General features: G+C 46.0%; 1 protein-coding gene across 4 annotated transcripts in view; it reads right to left on the bottom strand.

Moving 5' to 3' along the window:
* The window catches only part of LOC138567454 (protein phosphatase inhibitor 2-like), a 2,745,435-nt gene extending 2,732,043 nt beyond the window's left edge, over positions 1-13,392 (bottom strand). For 2 of the 4 annotated variants that reach the window (XM_069645676.1, XM_069645667.1), the window contains exon 1: positions 13,363-13,387. The gene's annotated coding sequence lies outside the window, so the exon portion shown is untranslated. Of the gene's footprint in view, positions 1-13,362 lie in introns of all 4 variants that reach the window. The other 2 variants (XM_069645683.1, XM_069645658.1) reach the window with 2 other exon arrangements.
* Between the last annotated feature and the right edge of the window lie 10,010 nt (positions 13,393-23,402).

The raw sequence follows: 23,402 nt of genomic DNA on the forward strand, positions 1-23,402 counted from the left end.
GGACACAGTGAGCGTCACGCTGCTGGTTGCAGAATAACACAAAGCGTGTTCTGCAGTCAGGGTGTGGTTTATATAGCCCAGGTAAAGTAGTTCCAGGCCAGCCACACCCAAAACACTAGACCGCATGGCTTGGCTCTTAGAACTAGACTGTGTGGGTGCTTCCATGTTGGATTTAAAGGGCCATGTGCATAAATTGGACCTAGTATGAACAGCCCTTACTTCATACATATGAGCCTGGTGCCAAAGGCGCCACGACTGGCTCCATGAGCCCTTTTGCCAGTGGTTTTAAGGCCCTCAGGGTTCTGGTGGGAGCCTGCTTGTGGCACAACTTGTGCCCCCTCACAGTGGTCATGACAATCTCCCTCTGAGAATCGCAGCTCCAGAGGTTGAGCAGCAAAAGGCACACCATTTCAACATTTTTTCCCACTGTCAAACAAGCACAGGTGGCTGACGAGCACCGCAACGTTGTCGGAGTCAGGAGAGCCCTATTGATGGCAAACGCAGGTCGCGGGAAGCCATGAAGGAGAGGCTGTTGGACCACTGTAAGGAAGGCATGGTATCAAACAGTAAGAAAGGCACAGTTCAAAGGTTTATTGTACTTAAATTGGGTTTGAAAAACACCTATCTAATCCGAAATCTAAAGATGGGAGAAAGCTGCGACCATCAAATAATAACAACGCAGTCCTAGTCGTGTCTGTCAAAATAAAGGGCCTATACTAATAAACCTATTGCCAATCCTTACTTCTAAATACAAATAGTGAGGGAAATAATGTTATGCAAAAAAAAGTGTTCAAGTGATGATATGTCAGGCTATTCAAGCCGTCTGCTTCCCTTCCCCATGTTTTCAGCACCGGACCAGGTGGCACACTCGAGATTAGCACACTCTCTGGCTTCTCTAGCACGAGAAAGCAGTTCAAAACATCAACATCAGGGCCTTCTGCGCCAAAGTTTCTTTTCCATTCAAAGTCTCTTATTTCTGAGTTCCGTTCTTCTTAGGATTTCACATGTACAACTTCTCGAGTGATTTTCTGTTCACCCCGGGTACCCCACCGCCGGGCTCAGACCAACTTTATCACAAAACATTCAATTGGTCTCAAGCGCACTGGGCTCAGACCAAATGTATCTACTTTTCCATACTTTCTCTACTTCATCAAAATCAAAGACTTTCGACTGTGAGCAGGATTTTGCTCGACCCGTCGCAGAACCACTTCAATTCACAATTACTCGTTTTCTTGATAGAACCTTTATCTCACTTTCACGTTTGCCACTTCTCAGCTGGATACCTTACAGAGGCTGTTGATTGAGCACCTATGTAGTGCCGGACCACTCTGTCAAAGGTATTGTATCGTGCCTTGAAAGTTTAATCACACATCAGCAGTTCAACTTTACTTGCGTCTCTTATCACACAGGTTTTAACAATTTTCGTTCCAGTGCTCGCCATGTAATATTGCTACTTGCAACCTTGGCTTCAACACAGAACAGTCTTGTATCGGTCTCCCCAACTCACCGGCTGTGTTGATTTCACTGACGCTGCTTTGTTCTTGGAGCCAAGGACGGTACCACGGCAGCTGCTGCTGCTCCCCACCATGATTATTGACGCGGGATGGCCACAGGTATCTCCAACACACAACGCAGGATTCTTCAGTCTGGTTTCCTGGTCTTATGCCTTCTATTCTCGAAGTTTCACGAACATGAGTGTTCCTGGTCGAAAAGGTCAAGGGAACTTCCCTCTTTGCGACCCCCTTCTGTATTGCCGTCTTTCTTCTCTCCTTAAACTGCTGTTTTGAAACTGCTGTTTCCTTGTGTGCTTTGCTTCGTCCCGGGTGTGCTCTGGCACTCTGCCTTTTATTCATGTGGGGAAGCTTAATCGAAGTCAGGTGTTTGTGATGATCAGTAATTGCCTGACCTCGCCTGACCACGGTATTGGGACACGTCAGGTATACTGCTCGGGTGTTAGTCTGATTTCTGCCATAGCGGGCTGTTTGTGAGAAAGTGTTCGTGTTGTAAAAGGGGGTGGGGTTAGAGTTCCTAAATATCCTACAGAGTAGGGTATGGTAAAGGTGTTACATGGAAGGGGATATTGCGTCTCAGCATCCAGTGTCCCACTCCTACTACCTGAAGACCCCTCACCCAGGTGATCCTCCCACACTGATCCACCCCCAGGAACTGGATCCAAAAGCGATGGCTGTGTCCTGGCCATCTGGATGACCGATCCCAGGGGACTAGTGGTCGAGACACCTTCTGGTTTCTCACACCGCGTGGGAAAACCGAAGTAGAGGGCCTGGAGGCAGCAGGGCGAATGGACGCACACGCCACACCCGGTGAGTTCACTGTTAGATTGTGACCCCCGAGCGCTCCGTAACTGCCCACTGGCCAAGTCCAGGGGCCTTAACCTCAGAAACATGATAAACAAAGTGAAGTTTAATAAGAGGGAACATTTTGAATATTGAACTAATGTAAAGCAGGCTAATTCTTCTATTGTGAACCAAGCTGATTTAAAAAGGCAGAGGTGGCAAAATAAGAACCTGATTATCATACCAGAAGATTGTGATTGTGTCATTGTGGGGCATATAGAAGAACAGACAACCCATCATTAACAAAGCCAAAAGAGAAACATACCCAGGTAATTAACAAAGAACCAGAATTGCCCAAGCCGAAAGAAGGTAGTTGAGAATTTCAATGTTGGTAAAAACTATTGCCCATATGAAAAGGAGGTCTCAAGAGAGACTGGCCTAAACCCATATTGCCAAAGCCAAAGAAGTGCGAAAGTGAATTAGTGGAGAATAACATGCAGAGAGTGTGGCAATCACATAGGTGTAACCCGTGCTCCAGATAAGATTTTGAAGTGTGAGTATTTAACTCCCTATTTTTTAAAGTTGGGAGTAAAATTACTTTTTGGGGGAGTAAACATGTAAGTCCATTTCCCTGATCGGAGTATTTTATAAGCGAGTAAAAATGCTTTAACAGGAAAACAGAAATGTTTCGGTAATTATTATTTCTTTGCACCTAGTTATTCATGTACATTAAAAGAGAATGTTTACTTCTTCCGATCAGGCAGCAATAATAGTAATTTCTTCCTCTTGTACTACATGCACAACTGGTCCAAATACATCCATGGAGCTGTTTGGGTAAAGGCAGGGGGACAAGGTCCTGCCTGTCTATTCCCTGTTTTTTGTTTGGCGTATTTCTACTCCCTAGTTTCATTTTTTTAGGGTATTTGCCTATTTTTATGGAGTAAAAGTGGCCGATACACCCCGTATCTGTAGAGTGTAACAAACAACACAAGAGGGGTTCTTTCTTCTCTTAAAGAGTTTTTTTTTTATATAACTCTTAACTATTTTCAAATAAAACCAAAAACAAAGTAAACAAACTGTTGCCAAAGCTTGGTTACAAATTGTCAGAGATATAAACATACAATCAGGACTCAGAAAATTGTGGCATGTGGTAGACCCTGCATTAAAAAAACAGTTCAGCCTCATACTTGGTGGCCAGAAAACAGTAAACTAGAAGAGATGCTATGTCCCTCTTCACCCCTCCCCCACACACCAGCCCATACTTCCTGGAATTTCTGAGGGCAACCCCTTGCCATATGCACATGCCACTAAAGACGCACCCCTGTCAAGCTCTGCTGACCAGCGACTGAGTCTTGGTCGCTCAGCCGAGCCCCACATTGCAGCAATGAGCCACTTTATTCTGTATATGGTCAACCCCTACCTCCCTCCAAATACCCAACAGCACCAGCTTTGGGTTACATGTGACCTAGGACCTCTGCAGTAAACCTATGGATGCACTTCCCCCAGAAGAGTAGGATTAGTATGCACTCCCATAATATGTGGAAGAAGGTGCCTGCCACCCTCCTGCACCTCAGACACGTGTCGCCATCTACTACCCCCCACCGAGCCATGGCCAACTGTGAATAATATGCTTGATGCAGTATTTTATACTGGATTAAGCTGAGCATGGCAAACATTCCTATCTCACATGGGAACATGAGTGCTTCTACCCACTCCTCTGGTTCCAGTGGTCCGACTACCCTCTCCCATCTTTCTTTGAGCCGGGACAGCTCATGCACCCCAAACACTGTCAGCACCTGGTACAGCGTCAATGTAACTTTAGTGACTATTTGGTCGTGGAAGAGATTGGCTTCCTGGGGTATGCACTTAGGGACCTGTTCCAGGGCAGGGAACTGGGAGCAATAGCAAGCGTTATCTGCAAATGTCTGTATCGCTCATCGTGCAGGACCTTAAAAGTGTCTTGCCACGCTTCGAACAGAGTTAGTCACCCGTCCCACACCACATCTGCCAAGGAGTGCACCCCCCGCTCTTCCCAGCTCATGAAGTGGCCCATTTTGAGTATTTCAGGGGGATTCCTTTTGTTCCAGAGGGGCAGGTCCAGTGTTGCTTTCCCTCCCCATCCCATGTGATGGTGTGCATCCGCCCATACCTGCCTGATGTGTGGTATCAAGGGTAGCCCGGTGGTCCCATTCCTCCGCCCATACAATACTTGCTTGGGTGACAACCGTCCCATCCTGCCCTTCTCTATTGAAATGTGAGGGTGCCTGGGGTCGCGGTGCAGCCAGTCATTTACTACCCTCAGCTGTGCCACCAAGTAATACCTGTGAAGGCAGTACAGCCTATTCCTCCTTCCTATGCCAATCGCTGGAGGGTGTTGAGTGCACTGTGTGGCTGTCTCTGCATCCATAGAAGCTCTGTAGAGTGCCTTCTATGGTGACAAAGACTGATTTGGGTATTTGTATTTTATTTATTTATAAAGCTCACCGGGCCCAAGAGTACCGGGAGTGGGGCATTTTGCAGGACATAGAGAAGAGAGTTGCCTTGCCCAATATTGTCAGTGGGATGGATCACCAGTATACCATGTCTGCAGAAAATGTATCCATTACTGGCTGCAGGTTGAGTCGAAAGAAGTCCAATGGACTCAGGGGTCGCCTGGATGCCCAGATATTTGAAGCCAGAGACCGAGACTGAGTACGGGCAGTGCCTGGGGATCGCCTCACCCCTCCCTCTGCAAAGCAAAGAGAACCTACTTTTGTTGATTTGCCTTCAGTCAGCTAAACCCCTGATACTCTCCTACTAGGTTTGTCACAACGGGACAGGAAATTACTGGGTTGCTCATGTAGATCAAGAGGTCATCGGCATATAGTGAGACCGCCCCCACGCCCGCGAGGCCATGTGAACTCCACCCACTCCAGTACAGTTTTGACTTTAACTGCTAATTTGTTTGTTTATTAATTTGGTAATGCGCACCAAACCTTCAGGTAGACGGGCGCAGCAGTAAAAGAATTCTCGAGGCTTGGTTACAATGCCAGTTGTAGGCAAGTACATACATGTAGATAAAGTACAGTACAGTCATAAATGCAATGGAATACAGTATATAATACAGGGAGGTATACCTGATTAGGTGCAGATCAGGACCACTTATTTACAATAAGTTTATACAGAATATGCAATATTTATGTGCAAGTGCAGATCATATAATACAGTGTAAGGTATGAGAACTCGCTGACCAAGGTGCAAGTTAGAGGTCAGGCAGTCCAGTGCGTCCAGTGGGGATAGTGCGGTGACTAGGGTTATGGGTCGTTAGTGTCTGTCTTTCTAACTGTAGCCCTGCATGGTTTCGTAAACTAATCTTCTTTTCTCTGGGAAGGCACTGATAAAACATTCCTGAGTTTTTGCGCAGATGGGTTCCAAGCAGGGAGGGGCACAGAAAAGGAGCACAGTGGAAATTCACAGAGTTGGGTTTTTCCATGAGCAAGCCTATATTTTGCACAGGGAAGGTTCTGGAACTGTGCGTCATGGACTGACAGCACGAGATTATAAAAATGCATGCCCACATGACTCAGGTGGGAGATCGATCTGTGGACTTGGTTCGAGCAAAGTCGAGTGTCCAGAACCTGCTGCTCTGTCGGCACTCTGCAGCGCTGTCCTCTGAGCGGGGCTTGCAACAGCTAGCTTATGAGGGCCAGGGTCTCCCAGTGCTGATTGAAGGGGCGTAAGACTGTGTTTCTCTATGTTTCTCTAAGTTCTATGTTTCTCTTATATTTTGTATTTCTCTAAGTTTTGTGCTTTGTAATCTTCTCTAACTTGAATCCCAAGATGTTGCTGAAACTCACTGTTTAGAATAAATGCTAAAACTTTTTGAAGGTGTCATTTGTCACTAGCATGAGTTCACTGCTCGGCACAATAGAACCTGTATTTTGGGCTGAATTGGGTAATTTTTGCTCTCAAGGGCTGGTCCCGAGGAAGATTTTCCCAATATCAAGACATTGCCGTAGCATTCAAATATGGAACACCTGAACAGAACAAGAGAATCAGTCCTCTGGATGCTTGTTGGGAAACGGGAGGAAAGCGAGCTGCAGACCAGAGCGAAGAAGCTGTCGAGGACAGTGCTCAAGTAAGTCAGGCAGAAGAGTGTTCGCCATGCTGCCATCCTGAGCAAAGGACAAGCCCAGGTAGGAACCGAGAAGCCGACGAGATGCACTCCCAGCCAGCAGATGGACAGTGGAGGAAATGGTGAGATGCGATGAACGCCGAAGCTGCCAGAGAAGACTGGTAAGCCCAGAGAAGGAGATTTGAATACCGGTGCACTTCAGGGCAGATGCCGTTAGTAAAACCCATACAAGGGAACAGGGACATTTAACTAAGTTGGAGAGGGGTCGGTGGCCCGGCATATCAAAAATATAATTACCTGGATACAGAAGCGAGTGAATGCCAATGAAGGTTGTGAACCTGGGATTTGCACTTGAATACTGAGAGGACTCCAACAGCACTGGCATGAGAGTAAACCAGGCACTCAGCGGGTCTGGGACTTGAACGCAAGTGAAAAGACAAAAGGCCCTGGCAGGAGAGTAAACCAAGCATACAGCGAGTCTGGGACCTGCACCCAAGTAGCGAAATAAACCAGGAATTGGAGAAACTAGGCAGAGACCCCCAGGAAGTGCTGAGAAAAGAGGGGAAGAAACCACACCCTTTTTTAATCATGGGCCAAAAGGGAAGAACCATACCCCTTTCTGAAAAAGGCATGAGCGGTATAGAGAAAGAACTGTCAAGTGTTCTGTAAATGTAGAAAACTCAAGCGAAGAGCCATCCCCTTTGGGATTGTGGAATATATGAGAAGTGACACTTTGAAAAACCAGAAAGACTCTAGGGGAAGGGATGTCCCTTCTATGGTGGAACTTTATTTTTCCTTTCTTCACTTTAGGGACTTTATGTTTGAAACTTTGGAAGGAAGCGGCAGGTGTTCAGCCAAGAGACAGTCCCTATTTCACATTATATTGAGGTTAGTGTGAGAGGGTCAGTTTAGGATTTTGGACACAGGCCAGAGAACTCTTTTTTTCTTTAGACATTCTGACACAGATGTTCCTTAGTTTTGTTGAGACGGGGAAACCCCTCTTAGAGTAAGGGAAAGGTAGGATTTCCCCAACTCCTCTTTTTCTTTTGATAATAGAAGTCTTGATAAACAGTGAAATGCCACCGTGTCCTAGTCTTACTATTGTTCCCTCACATACCACACAGACACCACACACACAATCCATAAGGAACCCGCCACAACCACAACACCAACATGCCTTCCATTTAAGACTATGGGATATTGCATGCAGACACGAGGAAAACAGTACCTTCTCAGACATCTCATTGCCAGGGGAATCGATGCCTGCCAACACCTTCATATAAAGGTGACGCAATGATACATCCAGCAGCTACACACATCCCATGACAGATCTTCAACACATCAACCATTCATTCTGAAATCACCTTCCCTGAAGGTGAAGTTCACTGTTAAAAAGCACAGGCCCGTCCACTTACTGAATGTAACACTGTCAAGGGCAAATACCGTGCTAGCCATCAGCCACTCAGTCGAAAAGCAGAAATGCAGCCACACGGTACAGGCTACATTTTAACTTGGTTAGCATAGCCAAAAAAGGTTCACCCAAAAGGAGCTAGGACTTTATTTAGGGTAAAGAAGCAACATTATGGTAGAATTATAAGACTCTGTAAGGCTGTTTCACATATAAATGGGGATGTGTTGTGGCCGTCTACCCATAGTCTGTAACCTGTTGTTTTTCTAACTCTTCTTCTCTTAACACATTTGAAACTAAGCAGCTTGCTTGCCTTTTAGCATGGCCCTGTTTATCGGAGCAATTCTGGAATGCAGAAGGGCACACATCACTAAAGTGACTAGTATTAAATATGTTAATCAATGTTTTAATTTAGGACAACCCTTTAATTTCCCCTTTAAAAAAAACACTTTAACAAGTAGGTAAACAGTACCAACAAAAAGAATATGACACGATTGGGTCACCTCATGGGATAGAAGAACCAAGGAACAGAAAAGTTACCATGAAGAAAAGCAGACCATGCAGATGAATTCTCATAGAACAGCTGTCAAACCCCCCCCCCCCCCCCCCATCCCCTTTAAGCCTCCCCTCCCACTTCCCCAATAATTTAGACCATTTCTCTGGGCAGCCCTGTGCATTATAGACTCTTTTTTCTAGGGCCATGCATCTTTCCATCGCAGCAATCCATTTAGTCAAACTCTGCAGCACCCCACACGGATGCAATAGTCAGTTTCATCAGTCCAGTAGCAATAGATACAAAGAGTTTATCATATTTAGTGTAGGCCGTTCTCCCCCCACAACCCAGTAGCAGCAGCTGTGGATCCCAAGGAATCTCCTACCCCGAAACAGACTGCACTTTGTCAATACACTCCTGCCAAAAGCATCAAACCCAGGGGCATTCCCAAATGATGTGGAAGAACAACCCCTCCATCCCCTCACACCGAAGGCAGGCTGCTTGCTCCGTATACCCACATTTAAACAATGCTGTGCGAAAATAATAGACTCTGTGGAGTATCTTCAGTGAATTAATCGTATCCTTGCAGAGATCCCGAATTCCCTGGGAAACAGTAGGGCCTCTACCCAATCTTCCGACTCCAGATGGCCCACATCCCTCTCCCATCGAGCCTTAAGGTTGGACAGCTCCTTGGCACCCAAGGCTATAAGAACCTGGTACAGTGTGGCCTGGTACAGTGTGGAGATGTAACTTTTCCACATGTAAGTAATATGTTTGACTTACCCTTCTCTGATGTCCCCAAATATTTGAAACTTATGAATGTGCTAACTCAAAAGAAAGACTTATCAACAGCAGATAATCATGCATTTCTGGATACATTATTTAAATCCATTCTACATTGTGCCTCTAATTATTTCACCATAACACTTAATGGGGAAAGGTGATTTGATGCTTAATGACCCTGGGAGTCCAAGTGGGAGGACTGTAGACATATTTGGGATGGGGACCGGGTAATGTCTTTTGACTGACTAGTGTCAGTTTAATGCTAACCCTATAATGCACCTATACACAATGTGTTTTGAGGCGCAAGAAGACAAGAGTGTGGGGAAGAGGGACAAAATTAAAATGATCCTGCTAGGCCATTTGGATCGTTTAAGTGCAGTAAAGAGAAATGCAGGGGAGAGGGGAGGGGAGGAGTTGCTGGTCAGGGCGGAAGGGCCAGCGAGAAAAGCGAGTGCCAGGGGAGGCCTGGTGGATAGAGCCAAGGGAAAGCAATGAGTGCAGGGGAAGAGAGGTCCATGAGCTAAGTGCGAGGTAAGGGGTTGGAAGGGGTACAAGGGTGCAGGTCATCCGGGCTAGTGCAGGGAAAGGGGACTGGAAGGGCAAGTGCAGGTGGGGCAGCAGGGGAGACCAAGTGCTTGGGTAGACTGGAATTAGGAGGGGGGGGCTGGTGCACTGTAAGACTCTGAAGGTACTAGGTAGCATGTTAAGAGGCAGACAGGGGCATTAGCTGGGGAGGGGGAGAGGGAAGGAAGAAGAGAAAAGGAAGGTCTTGAGAAGCTTCGGAAACCTAGGGAGATCCGGCTAAAGTATGAGAGGGCTAGGGAGGCCATTCCAGTGGGAGGCACCTGCAGAGGAGAGAGATCTACCCCGTATTCTCTGTTTGGAGAAGTGTCTGATCTGCATAGAGTTAGAGCTAGACGACCGAAGGGCTCTAGCAAGGAGGTATTTAGGGAGGGAAAGTTGGATGTAGAGGGATTCGGGGCCCCAGAAAGCCTTGTGGATGATGCAGAGGGTCTTGAACTTGATCCTTGTAGCAACCAGGGGCCAGTGGAGAGATCTTAAGGCTGGAGAGATGCAGTCCCTGGGCTTGAGGCAATGGATAAGTCTTGCAGTCTTGTTCTGGATTAGTTGAAGGGGGGCGAAGGGAGGAGTTAGGCAGATTGAGGAAGAGGCTGTTGCAGTAGCCCAGCCTGGAGAGTACCAGAGCTCTGGAGATATTGAGTTTCTGGGGGAAGGTAAGAAAAGGGAGAATGCTCAGAGGACGTGCAGCTGAAAGTGGGCCTTCTTGGCAAGGTCCGTGATGCGAGGAGAGAAAGAGAGAGGAGTCGAAGAGTACACCAATGTGTTTGCCTCACAAGAGGGTGAGGAAAGGGGGCCCATGGAGGGGGGCAGAGTGTGGGGGGTAAAGAGGGAGCAGGGGTGCCAATTAAAATGATCTCTGTTATACTGGCATTAACACAGAGATCGTTAGCAGTGCAGCATGCCTGAATCACAGACAGGCAGTCAGGAATGAGAAAGGAAGAGGAGGCGACAGAGGAAGGAAGCTTGAAGGAGAGCTGTGTCATCCGCATAACACTCTAAGGTAGGAGAGAAGGTGGAGATCAAGTGGGCTAGCGGGGCCAGGTACATGTTGAAAAGCCAAGGCGAGAAGATAGAGCCCTGAGGGACACTGCAGGTGGACAGTGACATGGTGGAGAGAAAAGGACCCAGTTGAACCTGGGAGGGTCAGTTAGAGAGATAGGAGGTCAACCAGACCAGGGCCAGGTCTGTGATGTCAAATGCTTGGTATGGTCAAAGACAGTGAAATCCTTACATTTGTTATGGTCATGGACTGTGAAATCCTTGCATTTGGTATGGCTGTGGTATGTGAAAAGCTTGCATTTGATATGTCCAAGGCTTGTGAAATGTTGATTTTGGTGTGGTCATAGCCTATGTAAGGCTTGCATTTGATATGGCTGGGGCATCTGTAATGCTTGGTATGGTCCAGGCCTTTGAACTGCCTGCCTTTGGTAAGGCTAAGACCTTTGTAATGCTTGCTTTTGGTGTGTCCAAGGCCTGGGAAATAGTTGCCATCAGCATTGCCAGCGCCTGTGAAATGATTGTTATCGCCCGACATTAGAAATTTGTGATTTTGACTAAATTGGTAAGAGTGTTTTGAAATATGTGCTGCTCAAAGATACCTTCGGATCTGTGTAGCCATGCAAGGAAAGGACAATTTGTGATGTATTTGGAGAATGAGCTGTTCTATTTCTATGTCAGCTATTCTTCACAGTGTCTTCTAAACTCTTGTTAAATCATTTAAAGCAACACCGTTGCAAGATAGCAAATGCTTATCATACCTTCAGATGGATGGTTCTTTCTCACATGATTTTTTACTATACTATGGTTTATAGGTTTTGGGCACAAGTCTGGGAAACTCTATGTAGAATATTTAATGTCATATTACCAATAACTGTTAGCAATGTCATGCTTGGTAGCCTATCATCCAATCATTGACCTTATACACTCATATCCAAACTATTAGATCTATCTGTTGTGGTGGCCATTCAAACTATTACATCTAATTGCAAGTACTTCAGTAATCTACACTGCAAAATAAGGAGAATAGTATTTGTAACATATATATATACTAAAAACACCTAAAGCAAAATTCTCAAAGGCACTGTACAAAAAATGCATGTGTATCATATGTCTTGCCTTTCCAGGTCTGGTTTGTGTCACCTTGTGTTATTATATTTTATTTTTTATGTTTTTAATGAACATAATGCGATGCTAGCTAAAACTTCAGTTTGTGTTATTATTCATCCTCATGCATATCTCAACGTAGTAATATTCATATAGTTTCTTTCAGTTACTTCATAAGTAAAAACAATTTTCTTTTACATTAGCAAGTTACTCATTAAATATAAAATCTATTTCTTTTCAGCAGCGATTTATTTTACTACACTATTCATGTGAGACACTATACTATTCATCTTATTTATCGAGTTTGCTTAGCTAGCTTTCGAATTTAATATTTTAAAAAGGGGTGTGCATTCTATTATTCGTCCATATAATGACAGGATTAATATTGTAATTGTTTCACACTTCCAAAGATATTTTTAGACTACATTTAATATGTGCGCTGGATAATAATGTAGATGTTATTTCTAATGAAAATTAATTCATGCGGCTCCCCGATTTAATGTTTATGCACTGACCAGCGCTCCTTATGTGAGTTTTCTTTACAAACAAAAATGTTAAAAGTCTATGGCTTTCCATTAATGCTGCAGCTCCATCTGATTATTACTCTCCACATATTGGAAATTGAGTGTGCATACTAGTAGCACAAGGACCAATTGGTAATTTAGGCATGTGAACAATAGACCTCTTGCCTCAACCCTACCAGCCTTCCAAAGACACCAAAGTCTCAGTAAATCTCTTCACTTCCCTACAGCCCTGTCTGCTATCACGTCAGAGTTGGTGTAAGCTAATCCAATTATCTTCCTTTGAATGACTATAAATATTTTCTCCTTACATTCCATTTAGCATTACAGAGCTACTGAAGACAGCTACAAGCAAGACAGGGGTCTTTTGTGGCAAAAGACATTTGATTACCTAAAGACCGTCTGGTGTGAAATTAAAGGTGTTTGGGCTTAAGATGTGAGCAGTTTAGCTGACAAGTAGTTTAGATCTCTCTGTGCCTTGGATGAACCACAAACATCAATATGACATTCAGAAGATATGAACTTGGATATGAGGCTTACTTTAATTATGGGAGGCTATGGTTGTCTTTTCAAGGCTCCCAGAGCACAGGTGGTTCAATTTCCAAAATTAGCACAGGTTATGGGGGTTGGGCTACATACAATAATAGACGCAGTCCAGGTCTTTGGATTTATTAAGGCTAATCAGTCTGAGACTGACTTCCAAGATGCAAGGCTCAATCCAAATAAGGGAGACCCAAACCTAAACTTCTAAAGGTCCCATTGATCTGGCTGACCAAAATAACATGAATGTAAGAATGAAGGGGGAATGTAGCAAATTAAAATTAGGATTCCAAAAGTGTGAGACACCATGAATAAGTGCATTGAGAAAAGCCAAGTGTGAGGCTGAGTTCCAAGTAGTGAGACTCTCTGGTCAATAGCAGGGACTACCTTGTATGGTGTGATCTCCAGGTGTCTGATTAAGGCATCTGGTGAAGCATGTACCCATGGCCTTTAACTCTCTTGAGGAGGCAGGAGAAGGAATACTAGATAACAAAATTGTATTAGAATAAATCAAAAACACTTACCGTAGACAGGGAGAGTTGTTTTTCTAAAAAGCAACTGACAGGCCAAGATTCTGGTGACATCACAGAGATAGCCTTCTTTTTCTTGCATAAAGTGGTGCTTTCTATGACATCAGATTCTGAGCACCTCATGCTATTGCATGCAGGTAATTTCCACATGCATTTCCAGAGCTGAAGGGATCATAACCGCACCTTTTAAATGTTGTTTTTTTTCTTTGTTTCTTCCTAAGAGCAATAGCTAGGACCACCAACACCACCCAGAGAATGCAGTGAAAGCAACATGCCCTGCATAGTGCTGAACTGGCCTGCAGGGAAATCAGAAGCTTTTTTAAACAGGCTGGGACTTCTGAAATGCAGATAGGTCAACAGTGAAACACACTCTCGCTACTCCTTCCTTCAAAATCCTCTAAAATGAGATATCATTTTCTTTCTGCTTTGTCCTTTGTGGAAGCACATTCTGCAAAACGGGATTTGGATCCTTTTCTTTTTTGATAGTTTTATTGATTTGAACTATTATAGTGTAAATCAGTTTTAGCAACTGAACAAAGGTTCATCAGGTTTCAACTATAAAATTCAAATGGCTGATAATACATCACCTGAATGGTAAAACATTATAGATAGGTACTACAGGGTTGAGGTGAGAGTGGAAATATGATAAACAACAGGGAGGCATTCCCAACAATTATTATTTATTTATTTTGGTTATAAAATAACCTTTACAAAAGAGAAGAAGTTATTTTACAAACTAAATAACTAATCAGCAATGGATAACTTAGTAATACATCATAAAATAATTCATCATAAAATAAAGCTTACAATAATATTCTGCAAATTAACCATAATATCAATTAGATCAAATACATCACGAACAATCAAACATTCACCATTTACACTAATATTGACCTCATATCTACGCCCTACCTCCGCTCCTCAGGGGGATTGACTCTCACCTAGCCTTGTTTGTCTAAACCTTCCTGCCTTTATATCTACAGGCATACGAACGTCATTTGTAACTATGCTCCGCTCCTCTTTTTGTAACTAAGTACCTTTATGTTTCCTATGTTTACATAATCTTGCTGCTTACGCCTTCATGTAATAGCGCCTCGATGTCTATGGGCTGCAGTGCGCTCTACAAATGTAATAAATAAATAAATAAATAAATACCCGTATTAGCCGATAGGAAGGAAGTAAAACTCCATTGGACGACAATAGTACGATCTATGGAATCATCTTCAGTATTGTTTGAAATAACTATGCCGGGTAATGTTGTAGAAGGCTCCCTACCACAATGTGTGGTTGCTGATATGGCTTGTTCTCCTATTTTTTCGACTGTAGTGATGCAATTTCAAACAGAAAGTGAGAGAAAACTTCATTAGTTCTGCTGATTTAAACTCTGTTCAACAAGTTGTGGACACCTTCTCCTTCCGGGTGCTCTCACGTATCCTCTATTCAATAGATCGAGGGTATGATGTTCTACATTAAGAGATGTGGGAAATGGGGACAACCCTCAAGGAATTATGTGCCAAAATGAGCTTGCTGGAGGGGTTTATTACTGCCTGTGTGTTATCTGCAAGGTAGGATGCCATTAATCCTGGTGAATGATGCTGGGCTCTCATCTACGACTGGTGATCTCCAAGTGGCGATGGGCAAAGATTCTCTGTCTCAGTTAGTTTTGCCAAATATACATCAAGTAACATCAAAGGAGAGGAAGGTGGATCTCATGGGAGGGGAAACCCCCTTTGGGACCAGTGACAACTACATTGGGAGAACGCATTATTCCCACCAACCACATGACCCTAGAACCCCTTCTAACAGTTACCCCATGTTTTCTTCACCTCACTCCTCTTCAATACTACCCTCATATCCCATCTACTTTTCTGAGGCAGTGCAAGTAAAGAGTACTGAGACGGGAAAGATTCCTAGTGAGTTACCACACCAGCACTCACTTAGTACTGAGAGGAGGAGGAGGTGCGGAGCAATACGGAATAACCGCTAGAACCACTTTTACCAACCACTAGAACCACTTTTACCAGTCCAGTGGTTTGAAGAGGGAGTGCCCCTCCACCCTCCAAAGTTCTTGACCAGACGAAAGGTCAGAAATGCTTGCAGCCACCCATCCTATTTCGGACAAATCCCGAGTGCACCGATGATTGACAAGTACACTGAAAGGTATTCTCACAGCCAGCCATACAGACCAAATACAACGCAAATCTTTCCAAGTGTGGGAGAAGAGCCTGTGACCGTGGACAGAGACACTTATAAGGACAGCCTCGACTAAGCACCAAGAAGCCATGTTGTTGACGTCAGTAATGACACCATGACATAGCACACTCGCAGTCCTGCACTGCTTCACACAAACACACACTCGTATACATGAAGAACATAAGTGCACAGTTCTGTAGCTAGTGGACAGATACATACACATACTGTTAATGCTTTTATTATTTTGCCATTGGCCAAATGCAGTAATGCAGTACCGCAGATCCTGAATAAGCTTGCTGATGCTTAAAGCCAATAGTCGCGTGGATATACAGGAGTATATACGGAACCTGATCAAACCACGTACAACTAACCTTTAGTTAATTTAATAACATGGACAATGTAGTAAACATATTATAAGGTTTAGAAAAATGACAGCAGACCTCAAGCCACTGAACGTGAGATGAGGCGAGCTGACTCAGGCTGCACAGGTGTCATGAATTACCAGATTTGCCCCTTCTGGACTCCCATGGACATGTAGAAATCACCTTGCGGCATTCAGGTTTTCCTTCAACATGGCCGCCACTGCTTGAGATCGCCAATGCAGCGGTCTAGTTTATACAGTCACCACATCAGCTGATAAGCACTGCTCTAACACGAGCCGGCACGTCTCAGCGTTCTGTTGCCTTCAGCCTTTCTCAGCGTATCTCCCCTTTGTTTTTGCTTCTCCCGCTTCCTTGTTTCCCGCACTGCCTGTGTCCCTTCTTCCTTGTCCTTACCCTGCTGTTGTTGCCTCATCTGTGCATCGATGGATCTGCCCCAGCCGCCAAATTCTTTTGGTGGTTCCCGGATTGTTTTCCTTCCTGGACTTCTCCAACCCTCCTGGAATATAAATAAACATTGATCACTCTCGGAGCCTGCAATCAAGATCTGTGCCTTCAGGGCAGTGGCCGGGAGGTCAGCCCGCTCGGCGCATAAGGCCCGCAGGGTGGCGTCAGGGGAGACTCTCCCATATCTCTTTGAGTCCAAAACCACCAGAAAGAAAGAAAAGGATTTTTCCTTCAAAAAGAAAGCCTCCAAGGAAAAACAGGTGAGCCCAGAATCTAAGTCCCATTTACGTGACAGTTTGGATCCTTCTATGCAAGGTTTACTACATGGTATGCAGGAGCTATCCACAGAAGTGCAAAAGCTAAAAGGCAGAAAACGCAGCCTTGAGGCAGTTGGTTATGTCCAGGGATTCAGCCTTTCAGGAAAGTGCAGCAGTAGGTGGCACCGTGGAAAAATACGATGGGGGACCTAAAACACAGCATGCCTTTTTGGATTCTTGCATGGTTCATTTCACTTTCAAGCCTTACTATTTTTCCACTCCACGGGATGAAGTGGGTTTCATTATTTCCCCATCTTGTTGGAAATGCCTTGTCCTGGGCTACCCCTCTGGTATCCGCCAGTGATCCCCTCCAGGATAACTATGAAGAATTCCTAGCAGCCTTCAAGACAACGTTTGACCATCCTGATCTGGTCTTTTCTGCTCAGGAGAGATTGTTAGAGTTCCAACAAGGGAACCAGGACGTGTTGACTTATGTGACAAGATTCAAACAGCTGGCAAAGGAAGCTGATTGGTCCCCGGAAGCTTGTTTTACCCTGTTTCGAAAAGGATTGAACGAGGAAATCAACTGGCTAAGGTAGCAAGCCCTGGCTCCTTCCAGCCTCTTCTGGATCTATCGTTACAGATTGACTTCCGCCTTCAGGAGAGAAAGGCTGAAAAAAGGAGAGCCCGGAGCCCTCAATTGAAACCTACACCAATATACCCATGCTCAAGAGAACCACCTCAGTCTTCTACCTCAGATATCAAACCCATGCAAATCGGGAATTTGCGAGGGCCACTTACACTTCAAGAAAGGACACGCCGAATAGACAGCGGTTTATGCATGTACTGCGCATCAGACAAACATTTAGTCCGAAACTGTCCTATTTCTCCACCACGGCATACGTGAAACGCCAGCTCCCGATCCTGACTCTAGCCCGGTTTTGGTAGTTTGATACACGCTCCACATTTTTGGCCTCTTTGGAACCTGCTCAAAAGCCGTCTTTGGTCATTCTCCAGATCACCTTGATCTCCAACACTGGAGAGTTCCATCCTGTCCTGGCTTTAGTGGACTGTGGTGCCCTGGGGATTTTTCTTGATGACGACTGGGCTCAGCAGCATCACATTACAAGAGAAAACAAGGAGATGGTTCAAGCAGTTGAAGGCATTGATGGATGACCATTGTCATCTGGGCCCATAACTCAACAAACTACGGAGGTCATGTTGACAATAAACAATCACCAGGAACTGCTGCATTTTGACATAATAAAGGCGGCCCACTATCCGGTGGTGTTAGGTATGCCCTGGTTACAACGGCACAATCCTTACATTAGCTGGGCAGCTGGATCATTGTTCTTAGGCTCAGAATACTGTCTGTCACATTGTCTCTCCAGGAATACTCCAGTTGTTAAGACTACCAATACAGTACATGAGAATCCCAACCAAGTGACCATTGCAAATATCCACCAGGTACCTGAAGAGTACAACCAGTTCTCAGACGTGTTCTCCACGGATATAGTCCAATCCTTGCCCCGGCACAGACACGAGGATTGTGCCATCGACACGGATAAAGACACAGTTATACCCTTTGGCCGGATGTTTATCCTGTCGGAACCAGAAAAGAAGGCCCTCCATGAATACCTGGACACAAATTTAGCCAATGGAACCATCCAAGCTTCCAAGTCTCTGGCAGGGGGCTTCCTTGTTTTTTGTACTAAAAAAAATACCCAAGAACTTCGTCCATGTTTGGACTACAGAGGTCTCAATCAGTGCACCCAGAAGGATCGCTATCCCTTGCCTCTCATGTCCAACAACCTTAAAGCACTGAGGGGAGCAGTTATTTTTTTTAACCAAACTTGACTTAAGAGGAGCATACCACTTAATTCGCATAAGGCAAGGTGACCAATGGAAAACCGCATTCCGGACACCCTTTGGCCACTTTGAATACTTGGTTATGCCATTTGGACTTTAAAAATGCACCTGCTGTTTTCCAGCGTTTCATGGATAGAGTATTCTCCGACATGCTTTCCTTGTTTGTGATCGTCTATTTGGGTGATATTCTGATCTTTTCGAAGGATTTAGCCTCCCATAAGGAGCACGTATCACAGGTCTTATATCGCCCCCGAGAACACCATCTATTTGCTGAGCCAGAGAAATGCATCTTCCATGTTTCTTCGGGACGCTATCTGGGATTTATCATAAGCTCCCATGGCATTGCTATGGATCCATCTAAGATCAAGGCCATTACTTCCTGGCCCACACCCACCAATGTTAAACAGTTACAATCCTTCCTGGGACTGGCTACATTTTATAGCAAATTCATACCTGCATTCTCCTCGGTGGTGCGACCCATTATCTCTCTTCTAACGAAGGATGTTTCATTCAAATGGGAAGAGGCCCAAGAGCTCGCCTTTCAGGCATTAAAGAAACAATTCACACAAGAACACATTCTGTTACAACCTGATGTTACCAAACCCTTCCTGGTGGAGACTGATGCATCAGAATATGCCATTGGAGCCGTTCTGGAGCAGGAGCAAGAGGACTATTATGAACACCCAATTGCTTATCTCTCTAGAACACTGAATCCCAGTGAAATCCACTATTCAGTTCCTGAAAAGGACCTATTGGCTATCCGACAAGCCTTTACGGAATGGCGTCATCTCCTCCTAGGGGCCAGGTTCCCAGTACAAGTCCGGACTGATCATAGAAACCTACAAGTACTCCAGACCATGGAATGGTCAAATTTCCTCCTTCCTCTCCGAGTGGGCGGACCTCTCCTCCTCACTCCTGTCCTCAACCACTCAACTCCTCTTTTTTGTAGACTTCAACATCCACCTGGATGCCTCCTGTCCCCCCTCTGGACTCTTTCGCGACCTCTGTGACTCTCTCTCACTCTTTATTCTCCCATCTGGGCCGACTCATTCTGCAGGGCACACCCTCGATGCTCTGATCTCTTCTGACCTTCCCCTCTCCGTCCCTCCCTCCACTCCTCCCTCCTGGAGTGATCACTTTCTCCTATCCTCCCACCTCACCTTCCCTTCCCCACAGGCAAAGCCACCCTCATCACTGCCACCCTCCTTCTCGGTCATCCGACCCATGAAGCGCGTGTCACCTTCTCGGCCCTCCTTCCCCCTTCGGCTGACGCCCACCCTGACACAGCCCTCTCCACGCTGCTATATCCGATACTCTTGATATCCTTGCCCCTGCCATGAGAATCCGCCTGAAGCCCAAAGCCAAATGTAACTCCTGGTATGACTTGGAACTCATCACCCTAAAATTCAAATGCAGCAGGGCAGAGAGGAAATGGCGTGCTTCATGTTCATCCTCTGACAAACTGGCCTGCCGATTGCTCCTAAGGCACTACCGGCTCTCCGTTCTCACCAAGAAGAGAGCCCTTATCCAAGCCCGCAATGGATAACAATTCGGCCGAACTCTTTAAAATCTGCAAGGAGCTGGCCAACCCTGCTGCAGTCTCTACCTCTCATGTCCCCTCCCAGGCCCTCTGCACGGCACTGGCCTCTCACTTCATCTCTAAAACTCAGGACATCCTGTCCTCGCTCTCCTCCCATCACCTCCCTCCCTCTATCCCCTTCCTCTGGCCCTTCTGCAGCCACCCCTCCTCCCTCCTTCTCTGCCTTTCCCCTTTTCTCTGCTGACAAGGTTTCCAGACAAGTCCGATCTATGAAAGTCTCATCAAAAAAGGTTCACCCGTGTTCCTCCAAAAATATCAAGGACCACATCGACACCCTGGCTCCTGCCCTGGCTGACTTTTGCAACCACTGCTTCGCCTCTGGAGTCTTCTCATCCCCCCTTAAGCACTCCCTTGAGCACCCTCTTCTTAAGAAACCCTCTTCCGACCCCTCCTGCCCAGCTAACTATCGCCAAATCTCCATCACTCCCTTCCTGGGCAAGCGCCTGGAGAAACTGACCATCTCCCAGCTTAATCTCCATGCTGAATCTGTTGGTAGTCTTCATGACCATCAGTCTGGCTTCAGAGCTGCCAGAAGCACGGAAACTGCTCTCCTGAACATCCGTGAGGACCTGCTCTCGAACCTTGACGCCAACACTCCGTGTGTTCTCATTTTGCTCGATCTCTCTTCTGCCTTTGATACTGTCAACCATGCCATCCTGCTCAACCGTCTCCGTGATAACCTGGGTATCACCGGTCAGGCTCTGGCATGGCTGACCTCTTTCCTCTCCAATCGACCCTGCCAAATCCAACCGGGGTCCTTCCTCTCTGACATCTTGTTCTCTACCTGTGGTGTCCCCCAGGGGTCTAACCTCTCTCCCTGGCTTTTCAACCAGTATTTGGCACTCCTTAACCACCGCATCACCACTCTCTGCCCCAACTTTCACTGCTATGCGGATGATACCCAGCTCATTTTCAGGCTACCCTCTGCCTCCTCCTCTACTTCCCTCATCGCTGACTGTCTGTCTGCGATCCAGGAATGGTGTGCCGTCAATGACCTCTTCCTTAATGCCAGTAAGACTGAGATTCTACTCATCGGCACACCCACTCCCTCCTTCCCTGCAGCTCTCTGGCCGGCCTCTCTTGGCCCTCTTCCTGCTCCTACCTGCAAGGCAAAAAACCTCAGGGTCATCTTCGACTCCACACTCTCCTTCTCTCCTCACATATCTGATGTCTCTAAGAAGTCACACTACCAATTGCACCTCCTCAGAGGTATTCTTCCTTTCCTCTCCTTCCCCCAGAAGCTCACTGTCTCCCGAGCCCGGGTTCTCTCGAAACTGGACTACTGTAACAGCCTCTATCTAAATCTGCCTGCCTCTACACTCCGCCCTCTGCAACTTATCCAGAACAGGACTGCGAGACTTGTCCTTGGCCTCAAGCCCAGTGACCGTATCTCTCCAGGACTGAAATCTCTACACTGGCTCCCTGTGGCTGCGAGGATTAAGTTCAAAACCCTCTGCATTGTCCACAAGGCCTTCTGGGGCCTTGGGCCTAAATACTTTCAACTCTCTCTTCCTAAATATCTTCCTTCTCGAGCTCTTCGCTCATCCTCCTCCAACTCCCTCAGGGTCAGCCGCTTCTCCAAGCAACGAGTCGGGGGTAGATCTCTCTCTGCGGCAGTGGCCTCCCTCTGGAACAGCCTTCCTGCCTACCTGAAACTTGAGGAGAACCATCTCTGGTTCCGGAAGCACCTCAAAACCTTCCTCTTTGCTTCTGCTTTCTCTCCCCCTCTCCCCTGCTAATTCTTGAACTGAAACTTGCCTGAATCTGCAACTGTGCCACTCTCACTGATCTCGGTCCTTGGCCCAGCAACTCTACACTTGCACTGCCTCCCTGGCAACCCCAGCACTGCGGGACTGTCTCTGTATCCCTACAGCCCCCTTCCCAGCACTTGTCTGCACTTACCTTGCACTGCCACCAGCTGGCCTTATTATTTATCTATTATTCTACCCTGAATTGCACTTTTCCCTCCCTCCCTTTTCCCCATGCACTTTTTCCCCTTCCCCCTACCCATGCACTTGCGCGATCTGAATGACACCTGGCCTAGTAGGATCGTTGTCTGTCTTCCCTCTGTTTCCCCCTCCCTGCCTCGTCGCACCTTGAAACACTTGTGTATAGGCGCGTTAGAAATGCCATATCATATCATATCAATGTAGAAACAGTCGTCAGGCACAGTGGGCTTATTTATTTGCTCAGTTCCAGTTTCAGATCTGCCATATTCCTGATCCATCCAATATCATAGCTGATGCCTTATCCAGACGCCCGGGTCAGAGGAGACTCCACCAGATGTTTCCGGAGAGAGTATTCATTGCCCAAGCTGAAACCTTACTGGACCAGATTAAAGCTGCCACTCCCAAATCCACTTTATGGGAAGACTACAATAACTCCAAACATTGGTCCTTACAGCATCGAGACGGATATCTCTTCAAGGACACTGCCCTGGCAATTCCCTCAGGAGCTCAGGAATAAGGTGATTCGCCTGTGCCATGACATCTGTTTTTCCAGTCATCGGGGCATAAAAACCACCCTGCAAACCATACAAAGACAGTTTTGATTGCCAAAGATGCAACAGGATATTTCTGAATATATTCAGGCTTGTGCTATATGCGGTCAAAACAAATACGATAAGAGGAAGCCTGCTGGCCTCCTAGTGCAGCCAGAATTACCTACTCGTCCCTGGGAGACGATAGCTGCCGATTTTATTGTGGAATTTCCTCCTTCACAAGGATATACCTGCATCATGGTTACTATTGACACATACTCTCACAAGGCTCACTTTACCCCACTACCAAAATTGCCAACTGCCAGGGAGATGGCAACCACCTTTATGACAGATCTTCAGGCTACACAGTTTGCCTTCCAAGATAATCTCGGACAAAGGAACACAGTACACCTCTCGGTTTTGGACACATCTGTGCCGCCTGTTAGGCATAGAAAGGGCACTGTCCTCTGGGTATCATCCCCAGACCAATGGAATCACAGAAAAGGGTCAATCAAACCATTGAACAATACTTGCGCTGCTTTTCCTCCCAGGTACAGGATGACTGGTCAGTGCTGCTTCCTGTAGCAGAATTTGCTTACAACAATTCCGATCATTCCACAACTAGGATCAGTCCTTTTTTGTGCAACTATGGATTCCACCCATCGGTATTACCCACTTGCCTTTTTCATTCTACTTCCGTTCCTTCTGTGGACGCTTGAATAACGGACTTAAGCTCCCTACATCGGAATGTCAAGAAACAATTATTGGAAGCCATGGCCATCAATAAGAGGTATGCAGATGCCAGACGT

The sequence above is a fragment of the Ambystoma mexicanum genome, chromosome 1p, assembly GCF_040938575.1.
Source record: "Ambystoma mexicanum isolate Mex_15411 chromosome 1p, UKY_AmexF1_1, whole genome shotgun sequence".
Taxonomy (NCBI): Eukaryota; Metazoa; Chordata; class Amphibia; order Caudata; family Ambystomatidae; genus Ambystoma; species Ambystoma mexicanum.